The sequence below is a fragment of the Eschrichtius robustus genome, chromosome 12 (genome assembly GCF_028021215.1).
Source record: "Eschrichtius robustus isolate mEscRob2 chromosome 12, mEscRob2.pri, whole genome shotgun sequence".
NCBI lineage: Eukaryota > Metazoa > Chordata > Mammalia > Artiodactyla > Eschrichtiidae > Eschrichtius > Eschrichtius robustus.
The window spans coordinates 94,603,159-94,630,650 of NC_090835.1; the positions used below are offsets into that span (position 1 = coordinate 94,603,159).

At 40.1% G+C, this 27,492-nt stretch overlaps 1 pseudogene; it reads left to right on the forward strand.

Moving 5' to 3' along the window:
- Positions 1–7,719: 7,719 nt before the first annotated feature.
- LOC137774121 (glyceraldehyde-3-phosphate dehydrogenase-like) lies at positions 7,720–22,092 on the forward strand (annotated as a pseudogene).
- The last annotated feature ends 5,400 nt before the right edge of the window (positions 22,093–27,492 follow it).

Sequence of the window (27,492 nt, forward strand, 5' to 3'; positions counted from 1 at the left end):
TTGTGGCACACGGGCTTCAGTAGGTGTGGCTCACGGACTCTAGAGCACAGGCTCAGTAGTTGTGGTGCACGGGCTTAGTTACTCCGCGGCATGTGGAATCTTCCCGGACCAGGGCTTGAACCCGTGTCCCCTGCGTTGGCAGGCGGCTTCTTAACCACTGCACCACCAGGGAAGTTCCTGATGTTTAAATTTGAATGGGTCTGATGGAGAGGGAATTTATAGCCCATAAGGGAAAATAATAAAGCCATACTTCTAAGCTCTGACTTGGTATAAGCTGGAAGCTCTCCAGACCCATCAGTCTCCCCTCTTGCATCTCTAGTCCAACATAAGCCATCTGCTCTGTTTCTCCCTGTTCACCACTCCCCAAGGAGTACGGACAGCAATCTGTAGGCCAGTGAAAACCGCCAGCTTTCCCTACCCTCTGCCCCCACTTCCACACCGCCTCGGCTTACTGTGTTTTTCTCAACACTTACCAGGACAGAGCACCTAATTAAATATTTTGGCTGAACGGGGTTTTTCTTCAGGCTATTGACGATGAAAGGAAAGCAGTCTTGTGCTAAGACAAAGAAACACTCGGAAATTTTCCAATTGCATTTCCAGAACTGTGGACAGCAATCCACCTGACTCAGAATTACCTGAAATAAGTGTTAAAAATGACACTTCCTGGGCCGTAACCCAGACCAACTGTTCATGGTCTCTGGAGGTGGTGCCCAGAAGCTGCCTTTTAGCAAGGATCTCGGGTGATTCTTAAGCCACTGAGGATTGAAACGCAGTCTTCAAAGGGAGGTGGCCAGAGAGGCTGCTGGTGAGTGACCTTGAGCCAAACAAGTACAGAGGCAAAGGAGGAAGCATTGACTGATTATCTCCTTTTAAGTATTTTGTATATAATTGTCATTTAACGTTATCAATGGGAGCTTGAACAAGGCTGACTTGCCTAAAAACTCCGAGAAACTGGAACTTGAATCCAGTTGGTTTTTTTTGTTTGTTTGTGTTTTGCGCCACACGGCTTGCAGGATCTTAGTTCCCTGATCAGGGATTGAACCTGGGCCCTCGGCAGTGAAAGCACAGAGTCCTAACCACTGGACCGCCAGGGAATTCCTTGAATGCAGTTTTAACTGAAAGCCCATGGCTATGTCAGCTCCCAGAATGTGTCCACTTTCTCATCTGTCAGGAAAGTCTGGAGGATAATGAACTTGAGTTGCTGTCTCCTGTCTACCTTCAGACCCTGTATTCATTTAAGTCCACTGTACCAAGATACCATTATATCTGTAATGAAAGCCCTTCACCCAATAGGAGGCTCAGGGACCTTCCAGGCACCTACTTCACTCCTCATTAAAAAGAGAAGGAAACAACTCCTCCTCATGGGGTGGGTGTGACATCTGACAAAAGGAAGCAACACACCCTCAAATAAGGAAGAACTAGCCAAGTCTAAGGGTGTGGTCTGATAGCAAATGTTCCCCTTCAGATCATACTTAGGCTTTGACCAGCTGCTATTTTCATTCACCGGGAGGAGTTCACTTTCTGATCTCTTTGTGCATTCAATGCCTCTTCCTTTACATCTTCCACCTTGGAGAAGCTCTGGTGGTCACAGTTCTTGGTAAGGAGATCCCACAGCTCCTGGGGAGGTGATCTTGGGCAGGAGATCAGGCAATGAAGCCAGTCAGATAGTCATTCAACACAGGTTTAGTAAGAAGCTGCAACTACATGCAAATTAAAGATGAATAGGGTATCACACCTGCTCCTAAGGAGCTTACACTCCAGTGGGGGAAGCAGCACTAGACGGTCTGTTTTAAGAAAGATACAGGCACAGTGAGTTTGGGGAGCACTGTGGAGCAATGCTTAATTATAGTGGCCCAACCCAGGACCGGGCAGTGGCAGAAGGCAGGGGAGGCTTCCTGGGGAAAATTACGTCTACGGAGAGGATTAGAGGGGTGAGGGGGAGTGACCACCGTGAGCAAAGACGAGGGAAGAAATAACAGAATATTGAGACTAAGGATAAATCTGCATCTACCACAGAGACCCCCAACAACCATTTCCGTATGGCTACATCAGCTTGTTGTTTCTCAGCAGATTTTCCCAAAGACTTTACTTCCCCAAAGATCATTTGGCTGTTGCTTTTTGTAATTTTCCTGACCAGCCTTATTAACTCTGAAATTAGCAGAAGTTCATCTGGTCCACCTTTCCCTCCGTGCAGAAATCTCTGTTTTTTCCCTTTCAAGTTTAGAGCATTCAGATTCTACTTTCCACCTGCATTCAATAATTCCTTGATATTTAGACATTCTGTTGGGAGGATATTTTTAGTTGAAAAGGCCAAAACTATCTTATTTGATCATCGTGGGAGAGAAAGGAGTAAGGCTATCTATCGATGTTATATCTGGAAAGTAGAAAGATTTCTTGAAGAGGTGTAATGACTCTCTGAGGGAGAGGATTCCCTGTCAATTCAAAACACGGCCCACTTGAGGTTTGAAATGCTTTGGTTTGGCCAACCAGCAAATGAGAAGAGTTCCCTCTTTTGGCCAAAGTCTGAATTTTAAGCAACATATTTTGTCATTGAGAGCAGGCCCAGTGCCACAGAAACACTCTCCCACGTTTCTTTTAATCACTTCCTCATGAGAACAGATTTTTTTTATGGATTGAGAGTCTATATTAATACAAATATGACGAGAAACAGAGGAATCTGAGCCAACTGACTATTCCCACACGAAACGCCTCTACACATTTAGGAATTGACTGAAAGGTCTGAGAGAAGTGGACATTTTTGGAAATTTTTCTGCAGGGAAATAAAAGTCTGTGGAATTGCAATAATGAACACAGGCCCGGTGGAGCATTAATGATAACCCATTACAAATAAAATAAGCTTTCTTTTGACCTTTAAGGAATAATCACAACCTAAGCTATGTGATCACCAATGAAAATCATGCAGCACAAAGTCAAGTATAACCCCTGATAAAAGAGTGAAATTCAGCTGTTCTCTAAGTTGCCGATCATGCCTTTGTAATAGAATGATGAGTCATAGCCCCAGAGGCCAGGAATAATACAGTAGATACTCAGGACACGGATCCTAAATGGAAGGCTAGTCCACTGCCTTAGGTTGGGCTCAAGACTGACTACATAACTTGCAGGGCCCAGTGTGAAATAAAAATATGGGGCTCCTTGTTCAAAATCATTAATAATTTCAAGATGGCAATAGTGGAGCATTAAACCAGATACAGGGCCCTTCACAGGTTGCACACCCATGAAGCTGGCCCTACTTGAGTGCTTCCTTTGCAGACCCTGAGACTATAGTTTATTTGGGAGTAATTCCAGGAAGCATCAGTAGGAAGAGTGGGGAAGTGCCATGATACTAAAAACGTACCATGTCCCCGGAGAAAAAGAAGGAAAAATTAAAAGGTTTTAATATGCCTGTTATTCATGGGATAAGTATTGATTTTAAGCAGAAAAGGAACCTAATAGTTTCACTGTAACTTGGAGAGAGGTGAAGTTTAAAAATTAAAAAGACTCAATGACTTAACAACATGATCCAAAAATGTCCAGGGTATTTAATTCAATCAGCATTTTTTTGAGCTATATGACTTACCGGATACTGTGTTAAGAGCAAAAGGATATACAAATTTGAAAAAGTTCTTTTTCTATCATGAAGTAAATTATTATGTAACAGGAAATCCTGAGAGGTAGATATTTTCCTATGTCCCATTTCGCAGGTGACAAAACTGAGGCTCAGAGAGGTCCAGTTACTGGTTCAAGGTCACATAGTTTGTGACAGAACGAGGATTTCAGCCTAAGATAATTCTGGAGTCATTTGCTTACCCACGAATCTCTTCTTATATATGTAAATAACTTGAAAGACAAGGTACGGTTTGATAAGTACTAGATCAAAGTGTTAACAAAAGTATTGAGGAGGAAAAGACTGATCCTGACCTATAAATGTTTCCTGAAAAAAGTGAGATTTACCCCCAATCTCTGTGACCTGGAGCAAGTTACTGAACCTCTTTGAGCCTCAGGATTTCATAAATGGATAAAGAGGAGATGGACATTCCAGGAATAGGGACCAGGCTGAGCAAAGAACAGAGATGGCAAAGACAAGTGCCAGCACAGGGCATGTAAAATAGCAAGAGATGGTTTTGATAGGCATTTGGGGGTCATATCTTGGAAGAGCTTGATAATCAGTCTAAATATCTAGTACCTTATTCCATAAGAAATAGGAAGCCATTGAACACTTTTGGTAAGGAGTTGACATGCTGTGATTGCAGTCTTCTGAAGTTTATGATAACTTCATTGTCTCTAGATTCCGGGGATAAGTGCCAGAGTTAAAATATTTGCCTCCGCATGGCTCATCTTGTCTCGATGCTGCTCTATTCTGGGCTGAAGGAGTGGTGTGAAATGATGGAGGAGAAGGCATTCTGGGCCATCTAATGGACAGTAGGTTGCTAAATTCAACATTTAATGAGAGTCTGGAGTGGAGAGTCTAGGAGACAATAGGAGATGAGTTTGGAATGGTAGGTTATGGAGATGACCGTAGGTCTGGAACGATGTCCAGCTCAGAGATGTAGACTTTTCCATAGGCAGTGGACACCCCCTGAAAAGTTCCAATAAGGCAATGACAACCTAAGTTGTGAGTAGAGAAATCAGATGCAGTCGTCTTAAATTAGTTTCTGTTTGTGCCTGCCCATAAGCCATCTCCTTATTCACCCATTTTGTCATTCAAAAAGCAAAGATTGTCCCCACGGCTTTCGAGTGCCCTTTGTAATATAGATGCAGATATACTTTTCATATCCACTTATTAGATTCTAATTTACCTTCACTTATTCCTTCTCCAAAGCTCTTCATTTCTTTATCTGGATTCGAGTTTCTGACCTATAGCATTTTCCTTCTCTCAGAAGAACATCTTTTAACATTTCTTCCAAGAAGGTCTACTGGCACACATTTCCTCAGTTTTTGTTTGTCTGAGAAAATCTTTATTTCTCCTTCACATTTTAAGGATAATTTCATAGGGTACAGAATTCTAGGTTGGTGTTTTTTTTCTCTTAACACTTTAAATATTTCACTTCACCCTATTCTTGCTTGCACAGCTTCTGAGGAGAAGTCAGATGTAATTTTTATCTTTGCTTCTCCTTAGACAAGCTGTTTTTTTCTCCCTCTGGCTTCTTTCAGGATTTTTTCTTTATCTTTGATTTTCTGTAGTTTGAAAATGGTATATCTCAATGTAATTTGGGGGGTATTTATCCTGCTTGATGTTCTCTGAGCTTTCTGGATCTATGGTTAGGTGTCTGGCATTAATTTGGGGGAAATTCTTATCATTATTCTTTCAAATATTTCTTCTGTCCCTTTCTCTTCTTCTTCTCCTTCCAGTATTTCCATTTTACACATACATATGTTACACATTTTGTAGCTGTCTCAGTTCTTGGATATTCTGTTCTGTTTTTCTTTCTTCAGTCTTTTTTTTCTGTTTGCTTTTCGGTATTGGACGTTTTTATTGAGATACCCTCAAGCTCAGAGATTTTTTTCCTCAGCCACATCCAGTTTACTAATAAGGCTATCAAAGGCATACTTCATTTCTGTTACAACGGGTTTTTTTGTTTGTTTTGTTTTGTTTTAATCTATAACATTTCTTTTTGGTTCTTTCTTAGAATTTCCATCTCTCTGCTTACATTACCCACCTGTTCTTGCACGATGTCTATTTTTTCCATTAGACCCATTAGCATATTAATCATACTTAGTTAAAATTCCTGGTCTGATAATTCCAATATCTCTGCCTTTATCTCAGCCTGGTCTGATGCTTGCTCTGTCTCTTCAGTGTTTTTTGCCTTTTAGTCTGCCTTGTAATTTTTTATTGAATGCTGGATATGATGTACTGAGTTAAAAAAAAAAAAAAAACCTCCTGTAAATAAGCCTTCAGTGATGGGGTGATAAGGGGTGAGGGAAAGGGAAGCATTGTTTTTTTATAGTCCTATGATTAGGCCTTGGTCTTTTTTTGTTTTTTTGGCCATACCACACAGCATGTGGGTTCTTAATTCCCTGACCAAGGATTGAACCCACACCCACTGTAGTGGAAGCATGGAGTCTTAACCACAGAACTGCCAGGGAAGTCCCAGGGCTTGGTCATTTAGTGAGCCTATGCCTCTGGACTGTGAACTTCACAATGCTTCTCAGTTACCCCCTACTCTTCAGGTGGGCAGGATGGCTAGAGTGGGCTGGAGTTGGGTATGTCTCTTCTCCCACGTGGAAGGCTAGAGGCAGCTGGTCAAGTATTTCCCTCCCCCAATCAGTTAGGCTTTGATAAAACCCCAGCAGATTAGCTCTGGTTAAATAGTTTCTCCTGAGAGCAGAGCTTGTTAAGAACAGAATGCTCAGGTGTATTTCAAAATGGTTCCTTTTTCCTCTTCCTGCTGGAAGCATGAGGGGATGTTTCTCTGAAATTCACTGGGAGGATGTGGTAGAGATCCTGGAGGTAAAACTCGCAAGTATGGGTGGCCCCCCAATGACTGGGTCCCACTAGAGTTTTTATCTCTTAGTCTTGTCCACATGGAACCTCCAGCAATTTGTCAATTACAGCTCAAGTTCCCTACGCCAGCCCTGGTTCCCGCGAAGGTTTCTGCTCCAGTAAGTTGTGATTCTTTGTATTTGCCTGTCAATCTATCTAATTCTGGGGGCAGCAGTTTGTCCTGTGACCTTACTTCTCTTACAGATTTAAAAAGCGTTGATTTTCAAGTTTGTTCAGCTTTTTACTTGTTGTTAGGATAGAGGGGTGACTTCCTGCTTCTTATATGCTGGACCAGAAACCAGAAGTCTTATTAGAGTCTATATTCATTTTTATTTCTTAATAACAGGTTACCACAAATGTAGCTATTTAAAATAATACTGGTTTATTATATCACAGTTCTGTAAGTATGAAAACCAGGCACAGCATGGCCAAGTTCTCAGCTCAGGCTCTGGCAAGGCTGAAATTATGATGTCAGCTGGGCTTGATTTGAAGATTTGACTGAGAAAGAATCTGCTTTGAAGCTCATTCAAGTTGTTGACATAATTCAGTTCCTTGCAGTTGTAGGACTGAGGTCTCTGTCTGCTTGGTGGTTGTTGACCTCAGGTCCCTCTCAATTCCTAGAAGCCATTTCCCTGTGTCCCTCTCCATCTTCAAAACCAGCAGCAGAGAACCTTCCTGGCATTGAATCCCTCTCATGCTTCCAGTCTGTTCTTCAGGGTGAGCAGAGTCCCTTTTAAGGCTCACATGATTCAGTCAGGCTCACCCAGGTAATCTCCCTTTCTTAGTCAGCTGTGCCATATAACACGACCTAATCAAAGGAGTGATTATCATATCATAGTCACAAGTCTTGGGGATTATACAGGGTGTGTGTACCAGGGGAAGGAATCTTAGAGGCCACCATAGAATTCTATCTACTACGGATTTTAAGTCCCTTGAGGGCAGGGATTGTATAGAAAATGCTTCAGAACCTAGCACAGTGCCTTGCCCATAGTGAGAACTCAACAAGCGTTGTTGAGCTAAAGAAGTACATCACTGACCATTCCATTTAAAATAGCCCCTCACAGCCCCATGGGGCCAGGTGCTGAGGGGAGCCTCTCTGCCCCCCACCCATCACTTGCTTTCCTCCTCCCCCGTTGGGGGACCCACGTTGGGCACTGGCCCCTATACAAATACCTCGAGGGGGAGGGGGAGGGATGGGATTATAGCTGTTTTGTTTAATGGGAACTGGAAGAGGGATCATGTCCTGCTACGTGCCCTTCTCAGGAAGGGGGGAGTGCGATCTCACTCCTGTACTGGCCACCACCACTGTCAGTCATCACACTGAGTTCACTTCCCTCGAGAGTTTGGATAAATTCAGGTCACAGCTGCAGGTACGCAGCCCTCAAGCGTCATAGTAAAGCAGTTCACCAATCTCTCCATTCAGAAACATGCAGTCTTAATGTACAGTGATGCGAAACTGTTATTTCATGATCTTTTCATTAAATAAAATAGCCCTCACTTCTGCCACTCAATGCCCTTTTACCTACATTATCTTCTTAGCACTTGTCACTACTTGACTTTATATATGTATTTGTTTATTTATATCTTATTTGTTCATTTTCTGCCCTCCTATCACTTGAGTGAAAGCCCCATTGAGGCATGGACATTTTTTAGCTTATTCACTCACTACCGTGTCCTCAGTGCTTAAAATGAACAGTGCCTGGCACCTCGTAGCACCAATTAATAAAAGTTTGGTAAATGAATGAATGGCTGAACAATCTCAAGGCGTCCGCAGACTAAAGAAGTTGCTACTTTGGGGCCATAGAGCTATATGAAGAAATGTTCCAAATTTCAGCTCAGGAATAACTTGCATGTGTTTGGAATACACCAAAACATAAACATTCATGGAATGCATATTATGCGTATATATAATATATATTATAACATAGCAGCAGGGTGCTAAGTATTTTATCCAGTGCAATCAATAGAGCCATCAGAGACAAAAATACTCAAGACCTAAATCAGATCATGTCCCTCCTCTGCTCAAAAGCTTCCAATGGCTCCCATCCCACTCTGGGAAAAAGTGAAAATCATCCTAGCGGCCTATAAGGCCCCACGTGATCTGCCCCTTCCGGATTGCCCTCTGCCTCATCTCCTCCCAGTTTCCCTCTGGAGTCTCCCCTCCAGCCTTCCTGGCTCTTGGAGGTTGCTCATACCAGGCTCACTCCCAGATCAGGGCATTTGCTCCTTCTACCAGGCCTGCTTATTCCCCCAGATGCTGGCATGATTTGTTCCCTCACTTGTCTCAGTCTTCACTCACTTTCCACGTTCAAAGTGGCACTTTCCGTGGTCACTCTATTTATTTATTTATTTATTTATTCATAGCATCTTTATTAGAGTATAATTGCTTTACAATGGTGTGTTAGTTTCTGCTTTATAACAAAGTGAATCAGCTATACATATACATATATCGCCATATCTCCTCCCTCTTGCATCTCCCTCCCACCCTTCCTATCCCACCCCTCTAGGTGGTCACAACCATTTGTTTATTTTTGTTTTTATTTCCATTTCTATAGGAGGTGGGTCAAAAAGGATCTTACTGTGATTTATGTCATAGAGTGTTCTGCCTATGTTTTCCTCTAAGAGTTTACAGTGTCTGGGCTTACATTTAGGTAATCCATTTTGAGTTTATTCTTGTGTATGGTGTTAGGGAGTGTTCTAATTTCATTCTTTTACATGTAGCTGTCCAGTTTTCCCAGCACCACTTATTGAAGAGGCTATCTTTTCTCCATTGTATATTCTTGCCTCCTTTATCAAAAATAAGGTGACCATATGTGCATGGGTTTATCTCTGGGCTTTCTATCCTGTTCCATTGATCTATATTTCTGTTTTTGTGCCAGTACCAGACTGTCTTGATTACTGTAGCTTTGTAGTATAGTCTGAAGTCAGGGAGCCTGATTCCTCCAGCTCCGTTTTTCTTTCTCAAGATTGCTTTGGCTATTCGGGGTCTTTTGTGTTTCCATACAAATTGTGAAATTTTTTGTTCTAGTTCTGTGAAAAATGCCATTGGTAGTTTGATAGGGATTGCATTGAATCTGTAGATTGCTTTGGGTAGTATAGTCATTTTCACAATGTTGATTATTCCAATCCAAGAACATGGTATATCTCTCCATCTATTTGTATCAACTTTAATTTCTTTCAACAGTGTCTTATAGTTTTCTGCATACAGGTCTTTTGTCTCTTTGGGTAGGTTTATTCCTATGTATTTTATTCTTTTTCTTGCAATGGTAAATGGGAGTGTTTCCTTAATTTCTCTTTCAGATTTTCCATCATTAGTGTGTAGGAATGCAAGAGATTTCTGTGCATTAACTTTGTATCCTGCTACTTTACCAAATTCATTGATTAGCTCTAGTAGTTTTCTGGTAGCATCTTTAGGATTCTCTATGTATAGTATCATGTCATCTGCAAACAGTGACAGTTTTACTTCTTCTTTTCTGGTCTGGATTCCTTTTATTTCTTTTTCTTCTCTGATTGCCGTGGCTAAAACTTCCAAAGCTATGTTGAATAATAGTGGTGAGAGTGGGCAACCTTGTCTTCTTCCTGGTCGTAGAGGAAATGGTTTCAGTTTTTCGCCATTGAGAACTTTGTTGGCTGTGCGTTTGTCATATATGACCTTTATTATGTTGAGGTAAGTTCCCTCTATGCCTACTTTCTGGAGGGTTTTTATCATAAATCATTGAATTTTGTCAAAAGCTTTTTCTGCATCTACTGAGATGATCATATGTTTTTTCTCCTTCAGTTTGTTAATATGGTGTATCACATTGATTGATTTGCATATTTTGAAGAATCCTTGCATTCCTGGGATAAACCCCACTTGGTCATGGTGTATGATCCTTTTAATGTGCTGTTGGATTCTGTTTGCTAGTATTTTGTTGAGGATTTTTGCATCTATCTTCATCAGTGATATTGGCCTGTAGTTTTCCTTCTTTGTGACATCTTTGTCTGCTGTTGGTATCAGGGTGATGGTGGCCTCGTAGAATGGGTTTGGGAGTGTTCCTCCCTCTGCTATATTTTGGAAGAGTTTGAGAAGGATAGGTGTTATCTCTTCTTGAAATATTTGATAAAATTCACCTGTGAAGCCATATGGTCCTGGGCTTTTGTTTGTTGGAAAATTTTAAATCACAGTCTCAATTTCAGTGCTTGTGATTGGTCTGTTTATATTTTCTATTTCTTCCTGGTTCAGTCTCGGAAGGTTGTGCTTTTCTAAGAATTTGTCCATTTCTTCCAGGTTGTTCATTTTATTGGCATATAGTTGCTTATAGTAATCTCTCATGATCCTTTATATTTCTGCAGTGTCAGTTGTTACTTCCTCCTTTTTCATTTCTAATTCTATTGATATGAGTCTTCTCCCTTTTTTTTCTTGATGAGTCTGGCTAATGGTTTATCAATTTTGTTTATCTTCTCAAAGAACCAGCTTTTAGTTTTATTGATCTTTGCTATCATTTCCTCCATTTTTTTTTCATTTATTCCTGATCTGATCTTTATGATTTCTTTCCTTTTGCTAACTTTGGGTTTTTTTGTTCTTCTTTCTCTAATTGCTTTAGGTGTATGGTTAGGTTGTTTATTTGAGCTTTTTCTTGTTTCTTGAGGTAGGATTGTATTGCTATAAACTTCCCTCTTAGAACTGCTTTTGCTGCATCCCATAGGTTTTGGGTCGTCGTGTTTTCCTTGTCATTTGTTTCTAGATATTTTTTGATTTCCTCTTTGATTTCTTCAGTGATCTCTTGGTTATTTAGTAGTATACTGTTTAGCCTCCATGTGTTTGTATTTTTTACAGATTTTTTTTCCCTGTAATTGATATATAGTCTCATAGCGCTGTGGTCGGAAAAGATACTTGATATTATTTCAGTTTTCTTAAATTTACCAAGGCTTGATTTGTGACCCAAGATATGATCTATCCTGGAGAATGTTCCATGAGCACTTGAGAAGAAAGTGTATTCTGTCGTTTTGGGATGGAATGTCCTATAAATATCAATTAAATCCATCTTGTTTAATGTATCATTTAAAGCTTGTGTTTCCTTATTTATTTTCATTTTGGATGATCTGTCCATTGGTGAAAGTGGGGTGTTAAAGTCCCCTACTATGATTGTGTTACTTTCGATTTCCCCTTTTATGGCTGTTAGCATTTGCCTTATGTATTGAGGTGCTCCTATGTTGGGCGCATAAATATTTACAATTGTTATATCTTCTTCTTGGATTGATCCCTTGATCATCACGTAGAGTCCTTCTTTGTCTCTTGTAATAGTCTTTATTTTAAAGTCTATTTTGTCTGATATGAGAATTGCTACTCCAGCTTTCTTTTGATTTCCATTTGCATGGAATATATTTTTCCACCCCATCACTTTCAGTCTGTATGTGTCCCTAGGTCTGAAGTGGGTCTCTTGTAGGCAGCATATATATGGGTCTTGTTTTTGTATCCATTCAGCCAGTCTATGTCATTTGGTTGGAGCATTATTCCATTTACATTTAAGGTGGTTATCAATATGTATGTTCCTATTACCATTTTCTTAATTGTTTTGGATTTGTTGGCCACTCTATTTAAAATCATAGCCGTTGATTATCCCTCCTCACCTAGAACTCTGTGTCCCTCCCCTGTTTTAGTTTCCTCCTTAGTAGTATGTACCACTTATATTTCATTTATTTGTTTCATTTATTGTGTGTCTTCTCCCACCAGAATGAAAGAGAAGCAGGGATCTTTTGTCCATTTTGTTCACTGCTCTATCCCCAGCACCTAGAACAGAGCCTGGCAAATAACAGGTCCTTAATAAATATTTGTTATATCCTTGAGAGCTGACAAGGATACACCAACAACTCAAATGAATTCTGATTCAATATTTACCCAGTTAATTTCAGACAATTCAAACTTCCATGTTCTCATTCTCTCATCCCAATGAAAAGTACAACCCCATCTACCACCCTTTGAACAATTTATAAACCTCAGGATAAGAGGTTTTGATGTCTTCTTAGAAACCTGGTCTTCGTATTCTTTTGAATAGCAAAGTGCTTAGCAACTCCTAGTAACATCTGAGCCTTGCATTGCCTTTGTATTTGGCAGGAAGAAGTAGGTTAAAGTAACTGAGCTTTTTATCTGAGCCAATGAAGGCACTTTGAGTCATTATTAGCAATGGATTGGACCTCCTTAGGAGATCTGTTGAGCAAACACACAAAATATGGTGTCTTGGGAATTCAAAGGGAAGATCAACAAAGGCTCCAGGGGAAAGGGGAGTGTAGGAAACTGTGTAGTTACTACGATGCCTGGGCCATCATCCTGAGGGTTTAGGTTTGGACTGTGGAGCTGTATTTAAATCCAGTATTGGCAGCTGGTGATTGGCTCTCATCCTCTGCCCAGCTGCTATTTTCATTTCATTCACTTTACAATAATGCAACCTCACATTTCACACAATTGCAGCTTTTGAACCTCACTCCCAGCACGACTTTATTCTAATGAGCTAGCCGCACACAGCAGTTTCTAATGGATTCTAAACAGTGGCTGGACAATGTCTGTAATTTGGGGGTTTCAATGCAGTGAAAGAACCCATAACAGTCCTCGGTCCTTCTGAGTCTCTGTTTGCAGTAGATTTGTCCAATAGAAACTCAGCACATAATCACCAGCCTCAGATACCTGGAAGACACATCCATTGGTGTTTTCTCAAGAACTAACCCACTCAGAGCTGCTCTGGTTAGCCTGGCTATTGATATCTTCCTCTGACATAAGGATGAGCCAGGATTTTCTTATTTGGTAACTAGTCGATGCTATAAGAGATGAGGTCATTTGGACAGGCCAGGATTTTTTTTTTTTTTCTTTTGGCTTCCACAGAGGATTATTTGGAAGATTTACTGTGCATGAAACAATTTGAAATTCTTATGTAACAAACTCTTTGAAATCTGAAATTCCTCCATGTAACAAACTATTGCTAAACATGAAATAAATCTTCATCACCACTACTCTGCACCATTTTCTGAGCAAGTTCTACAAGCACAGAGAATATATGACAGTAATATACTACTATGGGGGAAATCCCCTTGCCTAACAACCACCTTGGGTTCCCTAATTGAAATGGACTATTTGTACTGGTAACACAAACTGCTGTGCCATTTAAAAATCAACATTGGAAAACATTAAAGTGGGAACCTGTGCATTCTGATTCAGAAGAGTTTGTGCAACATCCAGCAGTCTTCCCTCCTGTGAAGCTGTAGAGAGACCTTTCTTTTCAGCTATTCATGGTGCAACGAGTAACCAGAACCTACTATTTAGTAAGAAGAGTAACCCAGGGATGCTTCTCAGCTTAGCCAAAAATGGTGACTACCTGCGTGGCGTGAAAATAGAGATGCACCAACACGTCTGAATGCTGCCAACTATCCGCCCATTATTAGAGCCATTTCTTTGCTTTAAGACATTAGGTCTGCCTCTTCCTTATATGGGAGCGGAGGCACTGGAGTCATATTAAAGGTAAAATTCTGCCTTTTCATTACTTTTGCCTAGTGCCATCCCTGTTAGCACTATTGAGGAGCAGTGTTTTATAGCGATGAGGATCGTGAGACTTAGAAGCACATGTCTCTTAATTCAAATCTAGTTCTTCCACTGATTAGTTGTATGACCTTGGACAAGTTACGTCAGGTTCCTGAGCTTCAATTACCTGTAAAAATATGGATAAGAATACTTACTTCTAAAGTTATATAGATTATATGAGAAAAATGTAAGTGCCTAACATAGTAAATGGCTCATAATAAATGGACATTTATTATTATTGTTGTTGCTGCTGCTGTTGTTATTGTTGCTACTACAAATAATAATGGCCCAGCTCTGAGGGGGCATTAACCCATCATGGCCATCACATCCAAAGTGAAGAGACAATGTATTAAATATTAAACCAGAAAAAAACAAGATATATTCCCCATTATAAAGATAGGGTGTCATCTATTATTATCCATGATAAAACAGGGCATCACAGTAAATCTCTGGAATAAAGCGTTTAGTATCCACCTTCCCAGGAAAAGAGGCCACTAAAAGGCATGACTCTTAAAATGACTCTTCTCCTTCTGTTAAAATGGATCATTTATCATGAATTTATCATAGGGCAAAATTCATTACAGTTCCTATGACATTATAAAGGACCCATTTCAAGATTACCAACTAAATGCTCACTTGACTGAATGTTCTTTAAAATGGTCACATCCACTGGGTAATTCCTTTTTTTTTTTTTTCTTTTTTAAGATTTTTAGAAATTTCATGTAATGTCTGAAACATTTATATTAACATACTTCCATACAAATAACCCAAAGAAAGTTTAGTATTAGTTGTTGGGTTTTTTTGTTTGTTTGTTTTTTTATACTGCAGGTTCTTATTAGTCATCAATTTTATACACATCAGTGTGTACATGTCAATCCCAATTGCCCAATTCAGCACACCATCATCCCCACCGTACCACGGTTTTCCCCCCTTGGTGTCCATACGTTTGTTCTCTACATCTGTGTCTCAACTTCTGCCCTGCAAACCAGTTCATCTGTACCATTTTTCTAGGTTCCACATACATGCGTTAATATACGATATTTGTTTTTCTCTTTCTGACTTACTTCACTCTGTATGACAGTCTCTAGATCCATCCACATCTCAACAAATGACCCAACTTCGTACCTTTTTATGGCTGAGTAATATTCCATTGTATATATGTACCACAACTTCTTTATCCATTCGTCTGTTGATGGGCATTTAGGTTGCTTCCATGACCTGGCTATTATAAATAGTGCTGCAATGAACATTGGGGTGCATGTGTCTTTTTGAATTATGGTTTTCTCTGGGTATATGCCCAGTAGTGGGATGGCTGGATCATATGGTAATGCTATTTTTAGTTTTTTAAGGAACCTCCATACTGTTCTCCATAGTGGTTGTACCAATTTACATTCCCACCAACAGTGCAAGAGGGTTCCCTTTTCTCCACACCCTCTCCAGCATTTGTTGTTTGTAGATTTTCTGATGATGCCCATTCTAACCGGTGTGAGGTGATACCTCATTGTAGTTTTGATTTGCATTTCTCTAATAATTAGTGACGTTGAGCAGCTTTTCATTTTGATTCCTAAGCTAGATGGTTTTTTGTCCTGGGTGAAAGAGAGAGAAAAAGGGAACAGAGAGGCAGATGATGCAGTGTTTATAATTGCATTTTGTATAAGTATAAGCACCTACTTATATGATATGTCTAAAACATAAAAAACTATAGAGACAGAGAACAGATTACAGGTTGCCTGGGATAAGGAGGTGAGAGCAAGGATTGACTGCAGATACACAGAAGGGAACTTTTTGGGGTGATGCATGTATTCTAAAACTAGATTGTGATGAGCCTTGCATTACAGTATAAATTTACTAAAATTCATCAGACTGTCCACTCAAAAAGGCTGAATTTTTAAACTTCTATTTACAACAGCATCAGAAAGAATAAAATGCTTAGGAATAAAATTAACCAAGAAGGTGTAAGACCTGTGCTCTGAAAACTACAAAATATTGCTCAAAGAAGTGAAAGAACACCTGAATAAATGGAAAGACATGCTGTGTTCATGGGTTGGAGGACTTACATTGTTAAGATGTCAATACTTCCCAAATTGACAGAGTCCATGCAATCCTGATCAAAATGCCAGTGGCTTTTTTTTTTTTTTTTGCAGAAATTGAAAAGCCAATCCTCAAATTCATATGGAAGTGCAAAGGATCTCAAATAGCCAAAACAATATTGAAAAAGAATGAAGTCAGGGGACTCACACTTCTTGATTTCAAAACTCACTACAAAGCTACAATATCCAAAGCAATGCAGTACTAGCATAAGGATAGACACATAGACCAGTGGCATAAAATTGAGAGTCCAAAAATAAATGTATGCATCTATGGCCAAGTGGTTTTCAACAAGAATGTGAAGACCATTCAATGGGAGAAAAATAGGCTCTTCAACAAATGGATATCCATGTGTGAAAGAGTAGAGCTGGACTCCTATCTCATACCATATAAAAAAATTAACTCAGAATGGATGAATGGCCTAAATGGAAGATCTAAAACTATAAAACTCTTCAAATAAAACATAGGAGTAAATCTCCATTACCTCAGATTTGGCAATGGATTCTTTTATTTTTTTTTATAGGAGTATATTTGCTTTACAATGTTATGTTAGTTTCTGCTGTACAGCAAAGTGAATCAGCCACACATATACATATATCCCCTCTTCCTTGGATTTCCTTCCCATTTAGGTCACCACAGAGCATTGAGTAGAGTTCCCTGTGCTATTCAGTTTGTTCTCAGGCAGTGGGTTCTCAGATATCACATCAAATGCACAAACAACAAAAGAAAAAAATAGATAAATTGGACTTCATCAGAATTAAAGACATTTATGCATAAAAGGACATTATCAAGAAATTTAAAAGAAAACATACAGAACTGAAGAAAATTTTTACAAATCACATATTTGGTAGATGTCTAGTATCCAGAATATAGAATGAACACTTACTACCCAACAATAAAACACCCAATTAAAAAATGGGCAAAGGATTTGAATAGACTTTTCTCCAAAGAAGCTATATAAGTGGCTAATAAGCACATGAAAATATATTCAGCATCACCAGCCATTAAGGAAATGCAAATCAAAACCACAGTGAGATACTATTTCACACTCACTAGGATGGCAATGATAACAGCAACAACAACAGAAAGTAACAAGCATGGGTGAGGATGCGGAGAAATTGCGACCCTTATACGTTGCTGGTAAGAATGTAAAATGGTACAGCTTCTGCGGAAAACAGTTTGATGGTTTCTCAAAAGCTAAACACAGAATTGCCATAAGACCCAGCAATTTCACTTCTAGGCATATACTGTAAAGAATCGAAAGGAGGGAGTCAAACAGACACTTCTATGCCAGTGTTCATTGCAGCATTATTCACAATAGTCAAAAGATGTAAAGAACCCAAATGTCCATCAACAGATGAATGGATAAGCAAAATATGGTATATACATGCAATGGAATATTATTCAGCCATAAAAAGAAATGAAGTCCTGATACATGATCCAACATGTATCATAAATGGATGAACCTTGAAAACATTATGCTAAGTGAAATAAGCCAGAAGCAAAAGGACAAATATTGTAGGATTCCACTTATATGAAATACTTAGACTAGGCAAATCCATAGAGGCAGAAAGTAGAATGGTGGCTGCCTGGGAAATGGGAAGTTATTGTCTAATGATTACAGAGTTTCTGCTTGGGGTGATGAAAAGTTTTTGGAGTAGATGGTGGTGATGATTGGACAACACTGTCAATATAATTAATGCTACTGCATGCTTTAAAATGGTTAAAATGGCAAATTTTATGTTATATATATTTTACCACAATAAAAAAATAAATAGAAAATAAAATAAATAAATAAATAAATAATAGAAAATAAATAAAAAATAAATAGGTCACCCTGGTGAAGTTAATTTTAAAATTCTGATTTCAAAAAATAAAAATAACGCATTCTGTGTACAAAGACCACATCTGTTTCTTATCACCCTTGAGCAAACCCAGTCCTGTTTCATATGGAATTTGACATCCATCAGCACTCATTAAATGTTGACTAACCCTTAAAAATGGGATGATAGAAAAACCAGTTATGAGAGGGATAGCTATAATCTATAAAATCATATTAAGATTTACCAGGTAGTATTCATGGAGAGCAATCTTCCAAGCAATAAAATATGTTTGCTGAGTGAGAGAAGAGATTTCTCTCTATTGAAGCAGTTGCTGGTCTGGTATGCTGCCAAATGTCCAGAAATGATGTAGCGTGGAAGATGTTGGAATTTTCCCCAGACATGAATGACAAAAATTATAAATAAAGGGCACCAATTAAAGCATCTTCCCTACTTGTTAAAACAAAATATGCCCTAAAACACTGCCAGGGATTTTCAGATGTCAGTCAACAAATGACACAATCACCAGAACTCTGCTGGAATTTATTTTTCACTCACATTCTTGCCAACCCAAGCTTTTTAAACTTTGCATCTGCCATATTGGCTGGAGAGGACTGTTCCCATGCTGGTGATGGAATTTAGTGTGAGTCTTAAAGGGATGGGTCTATGGCTTTCCTCACATCAGCCACACTTGAAGTACTACTGACCCAAGGGGTCATCTGCTCTAGTTTGAGGGGCCACCGATAGGAAAAGTCTTATTTCTTTCTTGTCACATACTGCTTTCCATGTTACAATATCCCTCCTAGTTTTTAAAAAATTGAAGTATAGTTGATTTACGATGTTGTTTTACTTTCTGCTATACAGCAAAGTGACTCAGTTATACACGTATATACATTCTTTTTTATATTCTTTTCTATTATGGTTCATCCCAGGACATTGAATGTAGTTCCCTGTGCTTGTTATTTATCCCTTCTATATGTAATAGTTTGCATCTGCTAACCCCAAACTCCCAGTCCATCCCTTCCCCACCCCCCACCCCCTTGGCAACCACAAGTCTGTTCTCTATGTCTGTGAGTCTGTTTCTGTTTCACAGATAGGTTCATTTGGGTCATATTTTAGATTCCACATATAAGTGATATCGTATGGTATTTGTCTTTCTCTTTTTGACTTACTTAGTATGATCATCTCTACATCCATCCATGTTGCTGCAAATGGCATTATTTCATTCTTTTTTTATGGCTGAGTAGTATTCCATTGTATATAAACACCACATCTTCTTTATCCATTCATCTGTTGATGGACATTTAGGTTGTTTCCATATCTTGACTATTGTGAAGAGTGCTGCTATGAACATAGGGGTGCGTGTATCTTTTCGAATTATAGTTTTGTCTGGATATATGCCCAGGAGTGGGATTGCTGGATCATATGGCAACTCTACTGTTAGTTTTTTGAGGAACCTCCATACTGTTCTCCATAGTGGCTGCACCAGTTTACATTCCCACCAACAGTGTAAGAGGGTTCCCTTTTCTCCACACCCTCGCCAGCATTTATTATTTGTAGACTTTTATTTATTTATTTATTTATTTATTTATTTATTTATTTATTTTATTTATTTATTTATTTAAATTTATTTATTTATTTACTTATTTATGGCTGTGTTGGGTCTTCGTTTCTGTGCGAGGGCTTTCTCCAGTTGTGGCAAGCGGGGGCCACTCTTCGTCGCGGTGCGTGGGTCTCTCACCATCACGGTCTCTCCTGTTGGGGAGCACAGGCTCCAGACGCGCAGGCTCAGTAGTTGTGGCTCACGGGCCTAGTTGCTCCGCGGCATGTGGGATCCTCCCAGACCAGGGCTCGAACCCGTGTCCCCTGCATTGGCAGGCAGATTCTCAACCACTGCACCACCAGGGAAGCCCCCAATTTGTAGACTTTTAAATGATGGCTATTCTGACTGGTATGAGGTGGTACTTCATTGTTGTTTTGATTTGCATTTCTCTAATAGTTAGTGATGTTGAGCATCTTTTCATGTGCCTATTGGCCATCTGTGTATCTGCTTTGGAGAAGTGTCTATTTAGGTCTTCTGCCCATTTTCCGATTGGGTTGGCAGCAAATGCTGCCTTAGAGAAGTCCTGCATCCCCTGGCTCTATCACCCCCACATGCTCAGTCATTGACTGAAGGAGCCCAGGGGACCTTGCACAGCTGGGGGCTGTCAGCCACCCACACTCCCCACCATGTGTTCTCCCAAAGGGAGGCCTGACCAGTGCATCTCCATGGCTGCCACACTGGCTGTCAGACACAGGTCTGTCCCTGGCCTTTCCCTCCCAAAAGACGCCCCCCTCTTCCTTGCCTTCCCTTGGCACCTCTGTAAGAGCTCATGAGAAACAGAAAACCAGAGTTGACCAGAAGTTATAGGCTAAACCAGGGGAGAAATGCCAACCTACTAAAACAAGGAGTTACTGTAAATGGACATTCCTTTTGGTGGGATGGAAATGTTCTAAAATTGGATTGTGGCGATGGTTGTACAACTCTGTAAATTTACTAAAAATCATTGAATTGCACACTTAAAGCAAGTGAATATTATGATACATAACTCATTCTTCAATAAAACTGTTTAAAAATGCAAAATAAGTTAATAAAGGCCTATGAGTTAGTCCTGAATAAAACATTGTTAGGAATGTACAGAGGAAACACTGAAAGGAACAATAACAAACTTTGTTGATGGCTGTTTTGGGTGATGGAAAATATATATTTTAAAAACTTTTTCTTTACCCTTTCTGTTTTTTTCTAAATTTTCTACACTGAGCAAATATTTGAAAGGTATATTATCATTTAAATATTTTCACCTATCATATATCTGGGCAGAAAAAAAACCTAAACATGTTTTTATTCAAATAACTGGTGATCAGAATAATCATTGGCGATTTTGTTAACTGAAAGACTTTCAGAATGAAGTTAAACTGACTCAGTTACACATATGCATAGCAGACTTACAATTCTGGTTATGACAGAGTAGCTTGGATCCTAATAACCATGCCAACAAGAATAAATATAAAAGCTGGATGAAATGCAAACCAATAATAATGACAACCAAAATGGATAAATAAGCAAACAAACAACAGCTTTTTTAAGGTATCAGAAGCCAACTAAAGCAGGCAGGCATTCAGGGGCCAAGATCCTGCATAGGTGATACCAACATTCAACACTGTTTTTTCCACTGAAAACATTTGCTGATTCGTAAACTGTGTATACGCAGGACAAGAGGCAAAACCACCAAGCAGAAAGTAGCTATAGCTCGGCTGTAAGGGTAAACAAAGGATTGGCAGGCTTACAGCACTGGGGAGACAAAAACTGCAGTTCAAGACCTGCCAAAGAGGAGGAGCCATGGTTAATACTCCAGTTTTCAGTTGAGAATCTTAAGGACTATGCCCCAGGGTAGGGTTTCTTAACCTTGGCACTATTGACGTGTTGGGCTCTCTTTGTGGGGACTGAGGGCTGGGGGAAGGGGAGCTGTCTTGAGCATTTTAGGATGTGTACTGCATACTGGCCTCTACCTGCTAGCTGTCAGTAGTGCCCATCCCCAACTTGTGACAATCAAAAATGTCTCCAGATATTGCCAAATGTCCCCCAGGGCCCCAGATCATCTCTAGTTGAGAACTACTGCCCTAGGGTTAAGGAAAACCAGAACTCGTGAACACCGTCTGTGCCATCACTGCCACCCAGAAGACTGTGTACGGCCCCTCTGGGCAGCTGTGGTGTGATGGCCGTGGGGCTGCCCTGCTCCTACTGGCACTGCCAAGGCTGTGGGCAAGGTCATCCAGGGGCTGAATGGGAAGTTCACAGGCTGGTCTTCCGTGTCTCCACCCCCAACATGTTGGTCATGGATCAAACCTGCCATCTAGGGAAAGCAGCCCAAAATGACATCAAGAAGGTGGTGAAGCAAACATCAGAGGTCCCCCTGAAGAGCACCCTGGGCTACACTGAGGACCAGGTTGGCTCCTGCAACTTTAACAGTGACACCCACTCTGCCACCTTCAGTGCCGGGGTTGGCATTGCCCTCAATGACTGCTTTGTCAAGCTCATTTCCTGGTATGACAATGAATTTGGCTACAGCAACAGAGTGGTAGGACCTATAGTCCGTGTGGCCTCTGAGGAGTAAGAGCCCCCTGGACCACCAGCCCCAGTGAGATCGTGAGAGGAAGAGAGAGGCCCTCAGCTGTCGGGGGTTCCTTGCCCCACCTGGATTCCCCAACACACGAGAATCTCCCGTCCTAAACACAGTTTCCATCCCAGACCCCTGAAGACACGGAGGGGCTAAGGAGCCCTACCTTGTCATGTGTCATCCATGAAGTACACTGTACCCAGCCCCCCTCCCCCAAATTAGAGATGGATAGATGCACAGTTAATTGTTAAACAAATATGCTAAAATGTTAATAGTAGAATCTAGGGGACAGGTATATAGAGATTAACTGGAAAGTCTTTCAATTTGCCTATACTTTTGAAAATTTTTCACAATCAAATGTCGGGAGGGGGCTTACTGAAAGACTGAGACTCATCATGGAATACAGGTAGCAAGTTAGCAGGAATCATGTTACCACAGTGTTAAAGCAACCTGCAAAGTAATGTGAGAATTAACTACACACATGGACTAATAAGTCTGTTTACACATTGCCGTCATCTAAAGACTTAATTGAGTGCTTATCCAACATGACCTTTGCTTTAATTTCTGACAGGAAATGATTAGAGTGTGCCAACCAAAAAACAGCAATCAATTGCTACTGAGTACAGGTTAAATTCTGTGCACTGAAGACAAAAAAGAGCTTGTATTGCAAATTTTTTCCCCCAAACCGAGGATAGTGGTCATAGGAAAAAGATGTGGATTACAATTAGAAAGTACTCAATAATCTTAGACTGCAAGTGCTTTCTGTGGTCACTCAATCATTTAATTAATTGGAAAACTATTTATTGGAAGTCCACGATGGGTTGGCACTGGTCAAGGTGCTGAGGATTTTTTAAAAAGCAGTGAATAAAAGAGTAAAATAATACTAGCCCTTATGGAGCTTACATTCCAGTGAAGAGACAAAGACCAAACAAATAAATAAAATATATATTACCTGGTGGTAAGCATGATGGAGAAAAATAAAGATGGGACGGGTTAGTGGGTGCTGGGGTGGAGATGGACTGGGGTGCCATTCCAAGGATGGTTAGGAAAGGGCATTTCCAGAAGGGAGCTTTGGATCAAAGGCCTGAAGGAGGTCGGGTAGTGAGCCAGGTGGGAATCTGAGAGAGGAACATTCCAGGCAGAGGAGTCAGCCCATTGTAAAGGCCCTAAAGGGAGGACATGCCCAGTGGGTCAGGGAACAGTCAGGAAGCCAGGAGGCTGGGGTGGAGTGACTGAGAGAAAAGTGAAAGGAGATGAGGACAGAGAAGTGGGAATGCAGGCTGGGGAGACAGTGCCAGTCCTTTGAAGCCCTCGTAAAAGTCACTGTGGCCACTGGAAGATTCTCAGCAGAAGAGTGACGTGATCTGCCTGGCATTAAACATTTGTTGACTACCGGTGCTGTTCTAAAAGGTTTGGACCTTACAGGCATGGGAAACCATCAGACTCTATAAACATAGAGCTTGGTCACTAGTATAAGGTTAATCTGGTCAGTGAGGTTTCATTTAGGTTTTTCTTTTCTTTCTCTTAAAATAATGTTTTATTTTTAATTGTGTTAAAAACACGTAACACATAAATTTTACCGTCTTCATCATTTTTAAGTGTGCAGCTCAGCAGTGTTAGGCCTATTCACACTGTTGTTCAACAGATCTCCACAACTTTTTCATTTTGCAAAACTAAAACTTTGTACCCAGTAAACAACAGCTCTCCATTACTCCCTCCTTCCAATCCTTGTCAACCACCATTCTGCTTTCTGTCTCTATGAATTTGACTGCTCTAGGTACCGCATATAAGTGGAATCATACGGTATTTGTCTTTTTTCTTCTTATTATTCTTAGTAAGCCAGTGAAACTGGCTTATTTCACTTAGCATAATGTCCTCAAGGTTCATCAATGTTATAACATGTGGCAGGATTTCCTTCCTTTTTAAGGCTGAATAATATTCCATTGTACATATCTAGCATATATTTTGTTTATCCATTCATCCATCGATGGACACTGGGTTGCTTCTACCTCTTGGCTATTGTGAATAATGCTGCTGTGAACATAGGTGTGCAAACATCTCTTTGAGTTCCTGTTTTCAGTTCTTTAGATATATGCCCAGAAGTGGGATTGCTGGATCATATGGTAATTCTATTTTAAAATATTTGAGGAATCATCATACTATTTCCATAGGACTGGCATCATTTTACTTTCCCACCAACAATGCACAATGGTTCCAGATTCTCCACATCCTCTCCAACATTTGTTATTTTCTGGTTTTTTGATAGTAGCCATCCTAATGGGTCTGAGATTTTCTTCTTTGTGTTTTTTTTTAAAAAATATTTATTTATTTATTTATTTATTTATTTATTTATTTGGCTGCATCGGGTCTTAGTTGCAGCACACGGGATCCTCGTTGCGGCATGCGGGATCCTTCGTTGCGGTGTGCGGACTCTTCATTGCAGCTCGTGGACTTCTCTCTAGTTGTGGTGCACGGACTCAGTAGTTGCCCCACGGACTGTGGGATCTTAGTTCCCTGACCAGGGATCAGACCCGCGTCCCCTGCATTGGAAGATGGATTCTTAACCACTGGACTACCAGGGAAGTCCCTCGTCTTTGTTTTGTATTGAAGTAATATTTTCCAATTCTCTTCACCACTTCTCATTTTATCTCTTACACCAAGCAAACTTCCACTAACCTCTCTATTTCTACTTTTCTGGAACCAGTCGTAACACACAGGAGTCAAGCTGGAAAAATGAGGAGTGGCTGCAGTCCTTCCTTTCCCTCACTTCACTGCATTCCCTTTTGCTTGCTGGTTCATGTCAGGGGAACTAAGCATAAACTTTTCTTCTTTGTTAGGTTCTGTGAACAAAATGCCATTTTTAGCACTGTACTTTAGCCAGATTTAACCGCAAAACACTTCAGAAATCTGGGAGAGAAGGCATTTGATTTGTAGTTCCCTTAAAGCGAAAGTGGAGTCTACCGCCCTCTGGGCACGATGATGGCCACCTGACCGGAATATGTTTTGGCCTCTGTCATGATCCATACTTAAACTGCATCCCATTTTTATTGTTTGACTGTTAAGATTTGTGTCTCCAGTTGATTAGATAAGGAATTCTAAGCAAGGGTGGAGGAGGAAGATGATAACATTACAGACTTTTCTCTTTCAGTTCCTGCTCTCTGAAGCTTGCCTTCATGCTCTGAATTTCCCTCAAGGAGAGCCACTTAGTAACCATGTCCTTGGCTGGTGTTGACTCTTGTTTGAAAGTTCTCTGCTTTGAATAAGAAGTCTTTGATTTTTTTCCTTCTGCCCTTAAAATAAAAATGCTGTAGTTAAGTGCCCTGAGTCAAATTCTGCCCTTAGTTACTATTTCTATGGCATTTGTATTGTACACATAAGCAAACCCTGAAGTTGATTCCATTACAAAGTTTTAATAACAACTTAACGTCTGTGGATCATTTTATATTGTAGAAAATGATTGCATGTACATTTTGTTCATCTGATACACACACACACACACACACACACACAACTATGCAGCAGGTAAGGCAGAAATATTTAGTCCTATTTGACAGGCAAAGAAACTGAGACTCAGAGAGGTTAAGTGGCTGGTTCAAGGCTACACAGGCATGGATGGGGCTCAAACCCAGACCTCCCAATTCTTAAAACTGTGCTAAGTAGGGTTTTGGTTTGCTCTGGTTTCTGATGATTATGAAATTACAAATACATATACAAAGATAGATTGTTATATTATTCCCATACAGTGCTTCCAAAAGATGTGAAAAGTGAGGAAGAAAACATAATTGAGTGAAAGTAACCAAATTTGTGAAATGCAGGACAGAGGGAAGAATCTTGCAGGAACTGTTCGGAAGGAATATGATAGATTGCAAACCACTAAGGAGCAATGACTGAGGCTTATTTATTTTTGCATTTTGGATAATCCCCAACACAGCATCTTGCACCCACTGAGTACTGAATGTATAAAGGAATGAATGAGTACAATTACCTAAAGTCCTGGAGGAAGCTTGCCAAGGAATTGAGGTGTCTGGGAGAACTTATTGGCAGTTTAATGAAAAAAAAGTTTAATAAAGAGTTTAATGAAAATTTCATTAAGTTCTTCAGGAAAAAAAAAGCCCAACTAGCTAACTGGAGCTTCTGCTTCCATGCAGCCAGAGAACAGGAAGAAGGGAAGAAATAGATAAAGAACTGGCCTTGATTTGCTGTGACTTTCATTCCATCCACCTGAGAATTGTATGGTTGATAATAGATGCAAAATAGCGAACAACTTGTGCTGAGAATTTCCATTTTTTTAAAACCTGTCGTCGTTTTGCTGTATATAGTGATGTTAATGACCCACCAATTGATCTGAATGTCTGGGGTCAATTGGGGCAGCGCCTGGCCCAGAGCAGGTGCTCAGTAAATGTTACTGGAAGAATGAATGAAGGTCAGGTGATAACCAGACAAAAGCAGCCTGGCAAGCAGGGAGGCCCTGGAGAAGGACCGTCCTAAGCACTCTCTTCCCTAATTGCCGCTAAAGAGTGGGACTTCCAGGTTGGAGGAACAGCACCCCTCTGTCACTCTCTCCTTCAGATTTAGGAAGGGAAAAACCCACAGATTACAAGGAGCTCTTTTGGCGAGAGCTCCTTAGGAGGTTGTATGCTGGTCACATCACCAGTGACATCCACTGGTGCTTCTGACGTCAACTTTTCCAAATATCTATAGGGGGTTATCAAATTTCACAATTTGATAAGGTAAACTGGAAATTTCTAAATGGATTCATAATTTAAATGTTTAAAGGAAAGCTGTAAAAATTATTAGGTGCAATAAAGAATAGACATACATACTTCAGTAAATTGAAGAATTCTTTTGTATATTTTGCACCTAAACTTACTGGTTTCCTAATTGTTTTTTTCATATTTCCAATTTTGTTTAAAGTCAGGTTACCTATATTTTGTAAATGTCGATTAGGTTCAGTTGATTGATGGTGCTGTTCAGTTCAGCTATGTCCTTACTGATTTTCTGCCTGCTGGGTCTACTAACTACTGATGGAAGGGTGTTGATGCCTCCAGCTACAATAGTGGATTTGTCTATGTCTCTTGGCAGTTTTTGCCTCATGTATGTTGATTCTCTGTTGTCAGGCACATATACAGTAAGGATTGTTATGCCTTCTTAAAGAAGTGACCCCCCTTATCATTATGTAATACCTCTCTTTATCCATGATAATTTTCCTTATTCTGTAGTCTGAAATTCGTATGCTACCCCAGCTTTCTTTTGGTGAGTGTTGGCATGGGTCTGTCTTTCTCCAACCCTTTACTTTTCACCTGTCTCTGTGTTTATACTTAAAGTGGGTTCCTTGGATCTTATTTTTTAATTCACTCAGTCTATATCTTTTAATTGGTGTTATTTAGACCATTCATG